This window comes from Triticum aestivum, chromosome 2B (assembly GCF_018294505.1).
Source record: "Triticum aestivum cultivar Chinese Spring chromosome 2B, IWGSC CS RefSeq v2.1, whole genome shotgun sequence".
NCBI lineage: Eukaryota > Viridiplantae > Streptophyta > Magnoliopsida > Poales > Poaceae > Triticum > Triticum aestivum.
The window spans coordinates 36,276,722-36,290,379 of NC_057798.1; the positions used below are offsets into that span (position 1 = coordinate 36,276,722).

Consider the following 13,658-nt stretch of genomic DNA (forward strand, 5'->3'; position numbering starts at 1 on the left):
CCGGTTGGAGCCACCAACCGGGACCAAAGGCCGCTGTGCTGCCCGCATCGGGGCCAAAGTTTAGTCCCACCTCGCTAGTTGAGAGGTACGCGCAGTGGTTTATAAGCCCCACTGCCGCACCCCTCTCGAACTCCTCTCTACTGCAGGCTTATGGGCCTACTTGCGACTGCTTTGCCTGATGGGCCTTCTGGGCCTACTGCGGGCCTGAATCCTGGCCCATAGTAGGGATTCAAATCGTATTCAGGCCGCGGGGGCCCAGTGGGGGGCATTTTTTTTGTTTTTTTGTTTTCTTTACTTATTGTTGCTATTTTTATTTTTTCGAGTTTTTTTGTTTTGTTTTGTGCATTATTTATTTTCTTTTGTTTTTTGCTTTATTTTTAATTCTTTTTGCTTTTAGTTTTAGGAAAATTATAAACTTTCCACTTTTTTGTTTTTTTGTTTTCTTTCTTGCTTTATTTATTTTATTTTGTTTCTACTTACAACAAAATACTTATTGTTGCTATTTTTAATTATTACGATGGCCAAACCATAAGACATTAAAGCATTTCAAATGAACTATGAAAAAGTTGAAAGTTGGCATGGTATCATAAATTGACCCACACATAGCATGTGCATGTACAAAACGGACAATGGTATCATACTCGTCAGTTACAAAGTTGGCATGGTATCATCATAATAGTTGCGGGAGAAAGTCTTCACTTTTTCTTCGCTTGTGTCATTTGCTTATTGCGCCGTAACCATGGATAATCTTCATCGTTTATCAGGATGTTGGGGTCAGCCTTAACTTTAAAGGGAGGAATTTCATGAAACTTTTCATAATCTTCAGACATGTCTGTCTTGTCCTCCACTCCCACGATGTCCCTTTTTCCTGAAAGAACTATGTGGCGCTTTGGCTCATCGTATGATGTATTCACTTCCTTATCTTTTCTCTTTCTCGGTCTGGTAGACATGTCCTACACATAGATAACCTGTGCCACATCATTGGCTAGGACGAACGGTTCTTCAGTGTACCCAAGATTTTTCAGATCCACTGTTGTCATTCCGTACTGTGGGTCTACCTGTACCCCGCCTCCTGACACATTGACCCATTTGCACTTAAACAAAGGGACCTTAAAATCATGTCCGTAGTCAAGTTCCCATATGTCCACTATGTAACCATAATATGTGTCATTTCCCCTCTCGGTTGTTGCATCAAAGCGGACACCGCTGTTTTGGTTGGTGCTCTTTTGATCTTGGTCAATCGTGTAAAATGTATTCCCATTTATCTCGTATCCTTTCCAAATCAATACAGTCAAAGATGGTCCCCTGGATAATAAGTACACCTTATCACAAACAGTGTTGTGACCTCTGATACGTGCTTCCAACCAACTGCTGAAAGTCCTGATGTGTTCACATGTAATCCAGTCGTCGCACTGCTCCGGGTGTTTGGAGCGCAGACTGTTCTTGTGTTCATCGACATACGGGGTCACCAAGGTAGAGTTCTGTAGAACTGTGTAGTGTGCTTGAGACCAAGAATATCCGTCCCTGCATATTATTGAGTCCCTTCCTAGCGTGCCTTTTCCAGTCAGTCTCCCCTCATACCGCGATTTAGGGAGACCTATCTTCTTAAGGCCAGGAATGAAGTCAACACAAAACCCGATGACATCCTCTGTTTAATGGCCCATGGAGATGCTTTCTTCTGGCCTAGCACGGTTACGGACATATTTCTTTAGGACTCCCATGAACCTCTCAAAGGGGTACATATTGTGTAGAAATACGGGGCCCAGAATGACAATCTCGTCAACCAGATGAACTAGGATGTGCGTCATGATATTGAAGAAGGATGGTGGGAACACCAGCTCGAAACTGACAAGACATTGCACCACATCACTCCTTAGCCTTGGTATGATTTCTGGATCGATCACCTTCTGAGATATTGCATTGAGGAATGCACATAGCTTCACAATGGCTAATCGGACGTTTTCCGGTAGAAGCCCCCTCAATGCAACCGCAAGCAGTTGCGTCATAATCACGTGGTAGTCATGAGACTTTAGGTTCTGAAACTTTTTCTCTGCCATATTTATTATTCCTTTTATATTCGACGAGAAGCCAGTCGGGACCTTCATACTAAGCAGGCATTCAAAGAAGATTTCCTTCTCTTCTTTGGTAAGAGCATAGCTGGCAGGACCTTCATACTGCTTTGGAGGCATGCCGTCTTTTTCGTGCAAACGTTGCAGGTCCTCTCGTGCCTCAGTTGTATCTTTTGTCTTCCCATACACGCCCAAGAAGCCTAGCAGGTTCACGCAAAGGTTCTTCGTCACATGCATCACGTTGATCGAAGAGCGGACCTCTAGGTCTTTCCAGTAGGGTAGGTCCCAAAATATAGATTTCTTCTTCCACATGGGTGCGTGTCCCCCAGCGTCACTCGGAACAGCTAGTCCGCCGGGACCCTTTCCAAAGATTACGTGTAAATCATTGACCATAGCAAGTACGTGATCACCGGTACGCATGGCGGGCTTCTTCCGGTGATCTGCCTCGCCTTTGAAATGCTTGCCTTTCTTTCGACATTGATGGTTGGTCGGAAGAAATCGACGATGGCCCAGGTACACATTCTTCCTGCAGCTTGCTAGGTATATACTATCGGTGTCAAGTAAACAGTGCGTGCATGCATGGTATCCCTTGTTTGTCTGTCCTGAAAGATTACTGAGAGCGGGCCAATCGTTGATGGTCACGAAAAGCAACGCCTTTAGGTTAAATTCCTCCTGTTTGTGCTCATCCCACGTACGTACACCGTTTCCATTCCACAGCTCTAAAAGTTCTTCAACTAATGGCCTTAGGTACACATCAATGTCATTGCCGGGTTGCTTAGGGCCTTGGATGAGAACTGGCATCATAATGCCCTTCCGCTTCATGCACATCCAAGGAGGAAGGTTATACATACATAGAGTGACGGGCCAGGTGCTGTGATTGCTGCTCTGCTCCCCGAAAGGATTAATGCCATCCGCGCTTAAAGCAAACCATGCGTTCCTTCGCTCACTTGCAAACTCATCCCAGTACTTTCTCTCGATTTTTCTCCACTGCGACCCGTCAGCGGGTGCTCTCAACTTCCCGTCTTTCTTACGGTCCTCACTGTGCCATCGCATCAACTTGGCATGCTCTCCGTTTCTGAACAGACGTTTCAACCGTGGTATTATAGGAGCGTACCACATCACCTTCGCAGGAACCCTCTTCCTGGGGGGCTCGCCGTCAACATCACCAGGGTCATCTCGTCTGATCTTATACCGTAATGCACCGCATACCGGGCATGCGTTCAGATCCTTGTATGCACCGCGGTAGAGGATGCAGTCATTAGGGCATGCATGTATCTTCTGCACCTCCAATCCTAGAGGGCATACGACCTTCTTTGCTGCGTATGTACTGTCGGGCAATTCGTTATCCTTTGGAAGCTTCTTCTTCAATATTTTAAGTAGCTTCTCAAATCCTTTGTGAGGCACAGCATTCTCTTCCTTCCACTGCAGCAATTCTAGTACGGTACCCAGCTTTGTGTTGCCATCTTCGCAATTGGGGTACAACCCTTTTTTGTGGTCCTCTAGCATGCGATCGAACTTCAGCTTCTCCTTTTGACTTTCGCATTGCGTCCTTGCATCGACAATGACCTGGCGGAGATCATCATCATCGGGCACATCGTCTGGTTCCTCTTGATCTTCAGCAGCTTCGCCCGTTGCAGCATCATCGTGCACATCGTCTGGTTCCTCTTGATCTTCAGGAGCATCACCGTATTCAGGGGGCACATAGTTGTCATCGTACTCTTCTTCTTCGCCATCTTCATCATAACCCCTATTTCTCCGTGCCTCGTCCAAACATTATAGTGTGGCATGAAACCCTTGTAAAGCAGGTGGGTGTGGAGGATTTTCCGATCAGAGTAAGACTTCGTATTCCCACATACAGGGCATGGACAACACATAAAACCATTCTGCTTGTTTGCCTCAGCCACTTCGAGAAAATCATGCACGCCCTTAATGTACTCGGAGGTGTGTCTTGAACTGTACATTCATTGCCGGTTCATCTGCGTGCATTATATAATTAAGTGACCAAATTAATAGAAGTTCATCATCACATTAAAACCAAAGTACATACATAGTTCTCATCTAACAACATAAAGCTCTGCAGAGCATCTAAATTAATTAAACCATACACTGAAACTATGTAAAACATTTCAATGCGAAAACAAATGCGATCATAATCGCAACCAATGTAACAAACTGATCCAACGGCATAATGATACCAAGCCTCGGTATGAATGACATATTTTCTAATCTTTCTAATCTTCAAGCGCATTGCATCCATCTTGATCTTGTGATCATCGACGACATCCGCAACATGCAACTCCAATATCATCTTCTCCTCCTCAATTTTTCTAATTTTTTCCTTCAACAAATTGTTTTCTTCTTCAACTAAATTTAACCTCTCGACAATAGGGTCGGTTGGAATTTCCGGTTCAACAACCTCCTAGATAAATAAAATCTATGTTACGTTGGTCGACATAATTGTCATAAACAATAAATGAACCAATAGTTATGAAAAGATAATATATACCACATCTGAATCATAGACAGGACGAGGGCCGACGGGGGCGGATACCAAAACCATCTCACTATATAAGATGCAATAATAAAAGTAAGAAAATTATACAATTATCTATATAAACATACAAGTAAGAGTTTTTTTCCTTTCAGAAAGAAGATAAGAACAAGAGGCTCACCACGGTGGTGCCGGCGACGCGGGCGATCGACGGCGGTGAAGACGGGGACGGGACGTGACGGACCGCTAAACCTAGACAAATATTGAGAAAAATGGAGCTTGGAGGTGGAGCTTGGAGAGGAGAAAGCTTAAGTAGTGTGGCTCGGGCATTCCATCGAACACCTCGTGTGTATAGGAGGTGAGCTAGAGCAACACAAAGCTCTCTCCTCACCGGCCACGAAATACAGAGCAGTGAGAGTGCTCTGCTCGCGGGGTATATATAGGCAATTAATTGGTCCCGGTTCGTAGCATGAACCGGGACTAAAGGGAAGCCTTTGGTCCCGGTTCATCCCCCCAACCGGGACCAATGGTGGTGGGCCAGGAGCAAGGCACATTGGTCCAGGTTCGTCCCGCCAACCGGGACCAAAAGGTCCAGACGAACCGGGACCAATGGCCCACGTGGCCCGGCCGGCCCCCGGGGCTCAAAAACCTTGTCCAATGCCCCCATTGGTCCCGGTTCTGGATTGAACCGGGACTAATGGGCTGGACCGGCCTGGACCATTGCCCCCTTTTCTACTAGTGCTCGTTCGTCCCGCCTCCCGTCGTTGCACAACCCCGGGCTCTGGTAGTGACATGTGGGATTGGCGCGGCAACATGTGCTGGCGGTTAAACAAACATGTAGGACCCACGCGTCATGTGTCGACGGAGGGCAGTGCCATCGCTAGATTGATGTCAAGTCAAGGATTCACAACTCATACTTAACAATATGTTGAGGTCGATCCGGCCGATTGATTTTGGCACGCATGCGTATTTGTCCGATCCTGCCGGGCGTTTGAGTTGAGGTCGATCCGAGCGTGCATCGAATCTCGTTTTTTTACCCCTGCTAGTACACGTAATCAAGGCTCTCCAAAAAGAAAAAGGAAAATGAAAAAAATGCACGCGTCGGTTAGAGCATTTACATCCGGACGCCTCATAGCCGCCTCAAACATCCGGTCTGACTGCCCGGTCACTGACCGACCAAAAAAAAAAAGAAAAACAAGCATGACGGACGGTCCGGTCACTGACCGACCAAATAACAACCCCAAACGTCCTGGCTAACCGGCATCCCTCAAACCTAACCCAAATGTGGGGCGGATATAGGAAGGCCCGGGCTTGGCGGCCGCCGACCACAACGGCCCCAAACGTCACAGACGTGTTTGTCCGTGTACTAGCAATGCAGCGGACATAAAGACGAGGCCTGTCAACCCACCCACTGTTATAACTCGGGAATTTTGACCGTCAATCACCAAGTTTTCGTCTGAAAAATATTGGGTCCAAAACTACCGACAGGAAGTGAAAAAGTGAAAAAGTGAAAAAAATTGCGCCTCATACTCGGGGTGTCAGGGTTCAAAGTGAAAGTGAAGATGAAAAAGAGAAAGTGAAGGAACTGAAAAAGGAAATTTTGACCGTCAATCACCCTGACACCCCACATCCTCTCCTCTCCTCTCCCGACGCGCCGCCGCAGCCGCCGCCGCCCCCATCTCCGACTCCGATGCGCAGCCACCGCCCCTCGCCTTCCTCCATCTCCATCTCACCCACCGCCACCCCCTTCTCTCCCTCGGCTGTCGAGCTTCCGGATGGACCCGGTGAGTAGGCCGGCGGCACTCCCCGATCTGCTCGTCCTGCCGGCCGCGGCGAAGTGAGGATCCAGGATCCGCGCTCGGGGCGGCCTCGACGCAGGTGCTCGGTGTGCCCGGCCGCCCAAGACTCCGCCTTCCTCACGCTAGTGCGTCTGGAGAGGAGGAGGGGGCGGCACGCACAGCCGTGCCCTGCCGTCGGCGACGACGGCGCGGCCGTGCCCTCCGACGCCGCTCTTCTGCGCGCGTGAGGACACCAACTCCGCTCTCGACGACGACCGCACCATGGAATGGAGCCCTTCAAGGAAGGTCCCCTCTCCCTCTCCTTGTCTCTCTCCTTCACCTCCAATTTCTCTCATCTCGTGGCCTGCTTGGTGCCACGGCCATGTCCAATTAGGCTCGCTCGATTGGGCGCTCAATTGATTGCCTCACATGCATGCTACATGGTCTCTGCAGGATGCACCCAATTGCTTGCTTGCTTTCCCTAAAATCCCCAGTTTTATTTTTTAGGGTTCACCGTTGCTGTTCTATTCACTGTCTCGTGCTTATTTTTCTAGCTTAAGGCTTTTGCTTAGAGTTGTAAATTCATTCATGTCTTAACTGGATACTATGATATGATTGCCAGTATTTGATTCTTGAAAGGTCTGCTGTTTAGCATCAACCTCGGATTCTCTATTCACTGAATCTTTGGGGGAGGGGCGCTCTCACACCCCGGGTTCAGATGATCTCGCATTATGCGTCATACGATACGCCATGCATGTTTGTGCCAAAATCAGGCACTGGCGTTCTGAAAAAATGTTGTATTTGTTGTTGCGTGTATTGGCAGACGCATATATAGGAGTACGTGGTGAGCTGCACCGTCGGCTGTGCCTCTGTTCCCCACTTCGTCAGCTTGTTTTTTTGTGTACAGAAACAAACTGGACGACATGTCTCCAGTAGATTCAGAGCAGTTGGCCATAGAACATGGCGGCGACAGGACTTCCCGCTCTTTGTCTCCGACGAAATGGACTTCCCGCTGGGTCCAATTAGCACGAGTCGAGCTTAATTTGTATAAGAGGAGCTAGACTCGACTACTCATGCGCTGCCCAACTACCTAAGCTAGTCTTTTTGTTGCTGCACGGACATGTCCATAGTTTAGTAGCTGAAATTCAGAAGTCAGAACTGTTCGTCTGCACACTGATAGGAATAGTTCCGATGCATCGACCGACATCGTTGTAGTAGGGAAATTAGTTTTCGTGCAATGGACAGTGATATTGCTATTTGATGTTCGTAATGCAATTCTAGCTAGTTGAATAGAGTTTCAGCTGAGATTGGGATTATGCATTTGCAGACTTTGGGTTGCTTGTAACCCGCCATGTCACAGATAGGGTGCCTGTTAGAAATCTTCTATGGGTAAGTATGCAGAGAAGATCTTATCATGGCTGCTGTTTCTTTCAGTATAATAACTTGGACTTGCATGTACTTTGTAGGGGTAACCAACAAGCGACAAATATTCAGTCTTGAGGGCGCAAGTACTGAAGCTATGATCCAGCTGTTGAGAATAACTGATAATCATGGTGTCTTATGTGTAACTATTTTCTTCAGAAATCACCAAGTACTTGTGAGTGCTTACCTTTTACATACTATGTTGTTCTTGGATCATGAATGACTCTGTTCTATTGTCGTCTAGTTCTTCTCTAATAAGTACATACTATCTTGTTCTTGCCTGTGCATTCATCCGAAGCTAGTTTTGCTTATGTGTGTACTGTTTTGATTGCCATGTCAGACTGCAAAGGTTTTCGTGTCACCGACAACTCTGCTTCACTAGTAGATTGGGGAAGGCGGCCGCTGCCCTCGTCTCCGCATTGCCACGTCCTACTCCTCTGCTCCACAACGTACATGGCTAAAGTAAGGTAAGACTCCAGTGTGTATTCAGCTATTGTGCACTTCTCGGCTGACTAAACAGTGGTGGAATTTAGTCAGGGTTGCACGTGCAGGTACAACTCGTCGACGTCAAGGAGAATGATGCCTTAGACCAGTCTGAGAAGCCATCGCCGTCCTCGGGTGCTGCCGCCAACGGATACGGGCGCTTGGTGGTAGGAAGACTCTTCTCCTCCCCTCACTTCTCCCACTTTGGGTTCATGGCCTTAGTGCCAGCCATGGACATTGACTTGATATTGTTCTGTGCTTGTGGTTATCTGCCAATAACTTTCCTTTTTGCTTGCATATGTTGGCATGGTTTATTGCAATCATTAATATTCTGTTAAGGCTTACAAATATCTAATGTTGTTGTAGCTCATATTCTTGTCCTGGCTATCAGTGTGTTTCATAGGTAGGCTTTAGGTTGCTGTGATGCTAAATATGCTTAACTAGTCAATCAGAATCACAATACGCCAAAGATGGTCAAATGGCTCATTCCATATGGTCATTGATGTTGGATGCTCCCCATTTTCTATTGTAGCTTAGATTTTATCATGTGTTTACTTTTGCATAGTTGTAGATCATGAATGACTGTTTTATTGTGGTCTAGTTCTTCTCTAATAAGAACATATATTGTTCTTGCTTGTGCATTTATCCAAACCTAGTTTTGCTTACGTGTGTACTATTTTGATTGCCCTGACAGACTGAAGAGGTTGTTAGAGTTTTTCATGTCATCGACAACTCTGCGTCACTAGTAGATTGGGGTGTTCGGCTGCCACCCTTGTCTCCGCCGTGGCCATCCTCCTCTTCATCTGTTCCACAACGTCCATGGCTTAAACAAGGTAAGACTCTAGTGTGTATTTAGCTATGGTGCACTTCTCGTCTGACTAAACAGTGGTGGAATTCAACCAAGGTTGCACGTGCAGGTACAACTCATGGACGCCAAGGAGAATGATGCCTTAGACTAGTCTGAGAAGCCATCGCTGCCCTTGGATGTTCCTGCCGACAAAGACGGGCACATGGTGGTAAGAATGCTCTTCTCCCGCAATTCTCCAACTTTGGGTTCATGGCCTTTGTACCAGACATGAAACCAATGGCTTGATATTGTGATGTGCTTCTGGTCACCTGCATGTTCATGTTCATCTGATTCCATTTGGTTGTCAGTTTAAGTGGACATGATTGATTGTGTTCTTTACCTTATAACTTAGCTTCATTCATGTTCCTCAACTCTACCAGCAAAGGCTCCTACAAAAGACTTAATGGTTCAAAACGTAAATACTGGGCACTTGAATCGTGTAAAAATCCTAAAGCCATAAGTTGTTATAGCAGATAAACCAATTCTCTTTGACACTGCAAATTGTGGTTTCATCTACGAGTTCCAAATAATGCACAACTTTTAAAAAAAGTGGTAAGTTTGTTAATGCCCAGCCGTTGGTACCATTAATGGCCGAGCCTTTTTTTATTATGCCTGTGTCGGAATCTGAAATATATCATTCTTTTCTTTTATCCAGTAGGAATGCTAATTGACAAAGATAGAAGGTGTTCTATTGTTCTAGCTCCCTACGCTTTCTTCAGTACTAGTCTCTATGTTGTTGCTCGTGTTGGGATGATCGTGGAGTGTTTTTTCTCGTGAAGCATGGAAATAAAAATAACCACCATTTATGAGACTGAATCAAAACTAACAACGGAAACTACGAGAAATGATTATTCGGAGCTACTCTGTTTTGAACCGTGGCTTACCGTTTGCTCTTCTTTTGTTCATTATATATATGTATGTAAATTCAAGGTTGAACTAAAAGATGCATTGTTTTTTGGCCTTCAGACACAAGATTGGGCTACTCAGCCAACGGTAAGTGGCGGTGTACTTCATCACAGCCTTCCGTTTTCGAAAACATCAGTCAATCCTTCGTTAAGTGAGCATAATGGACATGTTAGTGTTGCTGCCTTTAAAAACACAGCAATGGTTCTTTTGCTTGCTTATTTTTCTTTAGCTAGTCACGTTCCAAATGTTATCTAATAGTTATGATCTTCTGTGCAGCAATGACCCAACCATGCCCATAATGGCCATACAGTACAACAAGGCATCCTCGTTGGTCTATGTTGCAAATGGGTAAGTAAGCTCTTTCAATCTTTCTAGTATCGAGTGACTGCGACCGCCAACTTTAACCTTACCATCTTTAGGCTGCAGCACTTTCCATGCTTTCAAGCCGAAGGACTTCACTCCGAGGGCATACTCTACAAGCAATACAAATTCAGAGAGACACGATGAAATCAAGTCAAAATCAACCGATTGTCTTAGACCCTTTTGCACATGGTAATTATCTTGCAGATATGCGGGGTGTGATGTTTTTTTGTCTGCCTAGCTTGCTGGATGTCTTACTGGATACTGTAGCTAATTCTTTTTCGTATCATCAGGACATTTGAGAGCACTCTACTCTTTAGTCTGTTGGAACAAAGTTATGATGTTTCCGTTTCACACAAGAAATCAATTGCAAGAAGATCATGACAGCAGCTTGTCATGTAAGGTATAATTTGTGTCCTCTTTATTATGTCAGAATTACTTTGATCTTGATTAGTTGACTAGGTGATACTCTTGGAAGTTAATCATCGAGTGTTCCTTAATTTTTGTTTGTAGTTTATTGACGTCGACACTCCATTTGAGATTCCATACATCTTATCATAGATTTGGAATGAATCTGATCGCGATTATCTGGGTTTAGAACATGGACACAAAAATATCGAGATTCATGTGTGAGTTATGTCGACATTTTGATAAAGAAGGCTTTAGTTTTGTAGGTTAGAGAAATGTCATAGTGTTGCCTTGTTTTTGTTTGAAATTCCTAGTTAGGGATCTTCTTGATCCTTGATAGCAATAGTTGGTGATCATTCTGTGTTCTCTTTTGAGATGTTTGTCCACCTGTACGCCTTCATTTCCTAGGGCTTAGTTTGTGTGGACCAAGCCTCCAACTATTCTCTTGTCAATCTTTGTAGTGTTGAGTGAGCAGATTGCACTTTGTAGTAGGTTGCAAGCGGTAAATTGTTTTTAACCCTGAATGTGTTCTTCATGTAGGCGTTTCAAGCCAAAGGAAGGATTCACTCCAAGATCATGTTGTGCAAGCAGCACAAATTCAGAGAGCCTCAAGGAAATCAAGGCAAAAATGTACTGGCCATACAAACCTCTGTTCCTCTCTCACGTGGGTAAACCCCTCCAGTCCTCTCCGCTCTACTTTATCTCATGCACTTGTGTGCCTATGGCCATTGCGCCATGACAAGCTTAGTGTTTTGGTATCTCATGGTGGGTTGTGATGCCAACGTTTGTGCCTCTCGGGCTTCTGGTATAATAATTTGTGCCATCGTTTTACAGCAGTGATATCATAGTTCGATCCCTAGGTCTCTTATGCGTGCAGATCCGTAAGAGTATACCATGATTCTGTGCTGGACACCCTATATGAACCTTAGGTTTAACCCTAGCGATTTCTTGTTTTGTAAGTTCTCACATTAGCAACGAACTTGCTGATGTACATGGATAAATCTCTCTTGTAGCACTGATCTGGTGCCTTCAAAAGATGCATTTTCTTCCCCTATGAGCTTGCTGGGTGGATTATTATTTCCAAGTGCCACTGATAGTCGGATTCAAAATATGAAAACTGAGCCATCCAACTAATCGAAATGGCGCCTTTCCCTATTATGGAGCAAACTATATGATGTAGTTTGTGTTTCTAGTTGCCTTGATGGGCGAAATGTGAACGCAATGTTTTTCTTGTTTTTATACCATTATAAAGTAGTGATCTAATGAGATATATTTTATTAAATGATCCTTTAACTTTGGAAAGTACTGATGCGTTAGCATATAAGTAACACGGATTGATGATTTGGCTGCGTGTTTCCTGCCTCATCGTCTTGCTGGATGATCTAGTGAGCAAGACTTGTTCTTTTTGTTGCAGGTAATTGCATAGTTGATTGTGCGTCACAGCATCAACCCTTGCACCTTCTATTGCTGACATATACTTGTGAGTGCAAGACTTGTCAATGAGCACCTGGCAGCTGTTCTCTCCCTGGCAGTGAGTTCAGTCTGCTGCAACCACCTCTCCTTCGACGGTGGATCAGGTAACTGCTTGGTCTCCTCCCCAGACACCATGCTGTGTAGGTGTTGGCTTGTGGGGTGTCATGTGGATATACATGATTACATGAAATAAAGTCAGTCTTCTCTTAAGTTAAAACCATGCAATAATCTCTGTTTTGTTCAAGATCAATGTGTTGATAGTTTTAGGCTTTAAGTACACGTATGTGCAGTGCAGGTGCTAGTGTTCTACTCCCTCCGTTCCTAAATATAAGACCTTTTAGAGATTCCAATAGTGACTACACAAGAAGCAAAATGAGTGAATCTACACTCATGTTGAAATCCCTAAAAGGGCTTATATTTAGAAACGGAGGGAGTAGCTGTTATGTGTGGCAACCGCGACAGTGGTGGCCACCTCTTCCTCGGTCCAGGCGAGTCCTGTGTTTGTGTGTTCGTCTTCTGGCTGCCACAATATTGATTGTGATTATCTTGTCATTGGCATTGATTCCTGTGCTGGTTAATTAGACCGTTGGCCACCAGAATGAATTTTCTTTTCCAGTATCTTGTTGCTCCACTTTTCTTTGTTTTTTTTGTTAGTTTTGGTACTGGATACCTGGTTATGTTTAAGACTAGTTTCTTAGCTGAAATATGATTCTAGGGAGCACTTGTCATTTGGGGATTATGGACTAGCAGGAATGAACCATAAAGCGTCATAGTGAACCATGTTCTGTGTCATGTTTCTACTGCAGCAACGAAGGATTCTATTGAGCCCTCAGCCGAGACAGAACAAGTTTTTGAGGCGCTCACTACCAATCGTCGAAGACATGTCAAAGCCCTTGCGTTGGTCGGTTTCTCTAAGCACTGGAGCTGGGCGTTTTGCCCCTTTTTTGGGTAGTGTAATGTGGTGGGAGTTATTTTAACCTGTTAGTGAGGGAATCATCTTCTGGTAAAGATGATCATATATGTACAAACCTGTAGTGTTTGGTTTGGTTGTAGATGATACTTATTTGTATATGGATTAGGTGCCTTTGATTTGATTCAACACGGGCTAGTGATGATTTATATGTACCAAATCTCTTTCATTTTGATGGATTTGCGACGGCGCCTGAGATTGATTTTCCTGCTGGCATGGCACAGTAGAATGTTCATCAGCATGCAAAGATTGCGGAAATTCAAATGCTCACATATATGTATGTATGTATGTATGCATGTATGTATGTATGCGCTTCTTCCTGTGCCTTTTAGCTTGGTTTCTTTGGTTTGTTGTCGAGTCGATTTATTTTCATTTGAGGGTTTCGAGCCGCGCCTGGTCTCGGTCCTGAATCTTGTTATGTTTAGTGTTTGTGAGCTGGTTGGTCATCGTA

At 44.9% G+C, this 13,658-nt stretch overlaps 1 long non-coding RNA gene across 6 annotated transcripts; it reads left to right on the top strand.

Moving 5' to 3' along the window:
- The first annotated feature begins 6,153 nt into the window (after window positions 1–6,153).
- Window positions 6,154–13,382, top strand: LOC123040217 (uncharacterized). 6 transcript variants are annotated; one of them, XR_006418098.1, is made up of 14 exons: window positions 6,154–6,644; window positions 7,666–7,727; window positions 7,805–7,935; window positions 8,101–8,227; window positions 8,294–8,410; window positions 8,938–9,076; window positions 9,148–9,259; window positions 10,057–10,164; window positions 10,273–10,344; window positions 10,416–10,548; window positions 10,650–10,759; window positions 11,305–11,428; window positions 12,179–12,341; window positions 13,044–13,382. It is a non-coding gene; the product is annotated as an uncharacterized lncRNA (long non-coding RNA). The 6 variants fall into 6 exon arrangements; XR_006418095.1 differs by having other exon boundaries at window positions 9,161–9,259; window positions 11,305–11,432; XR_006418094.1 differs by having other exon boundaries at window positions 9,161–9,259.
- Window positions 13,383–13,658: the final 276 nt, after the last annotated feature.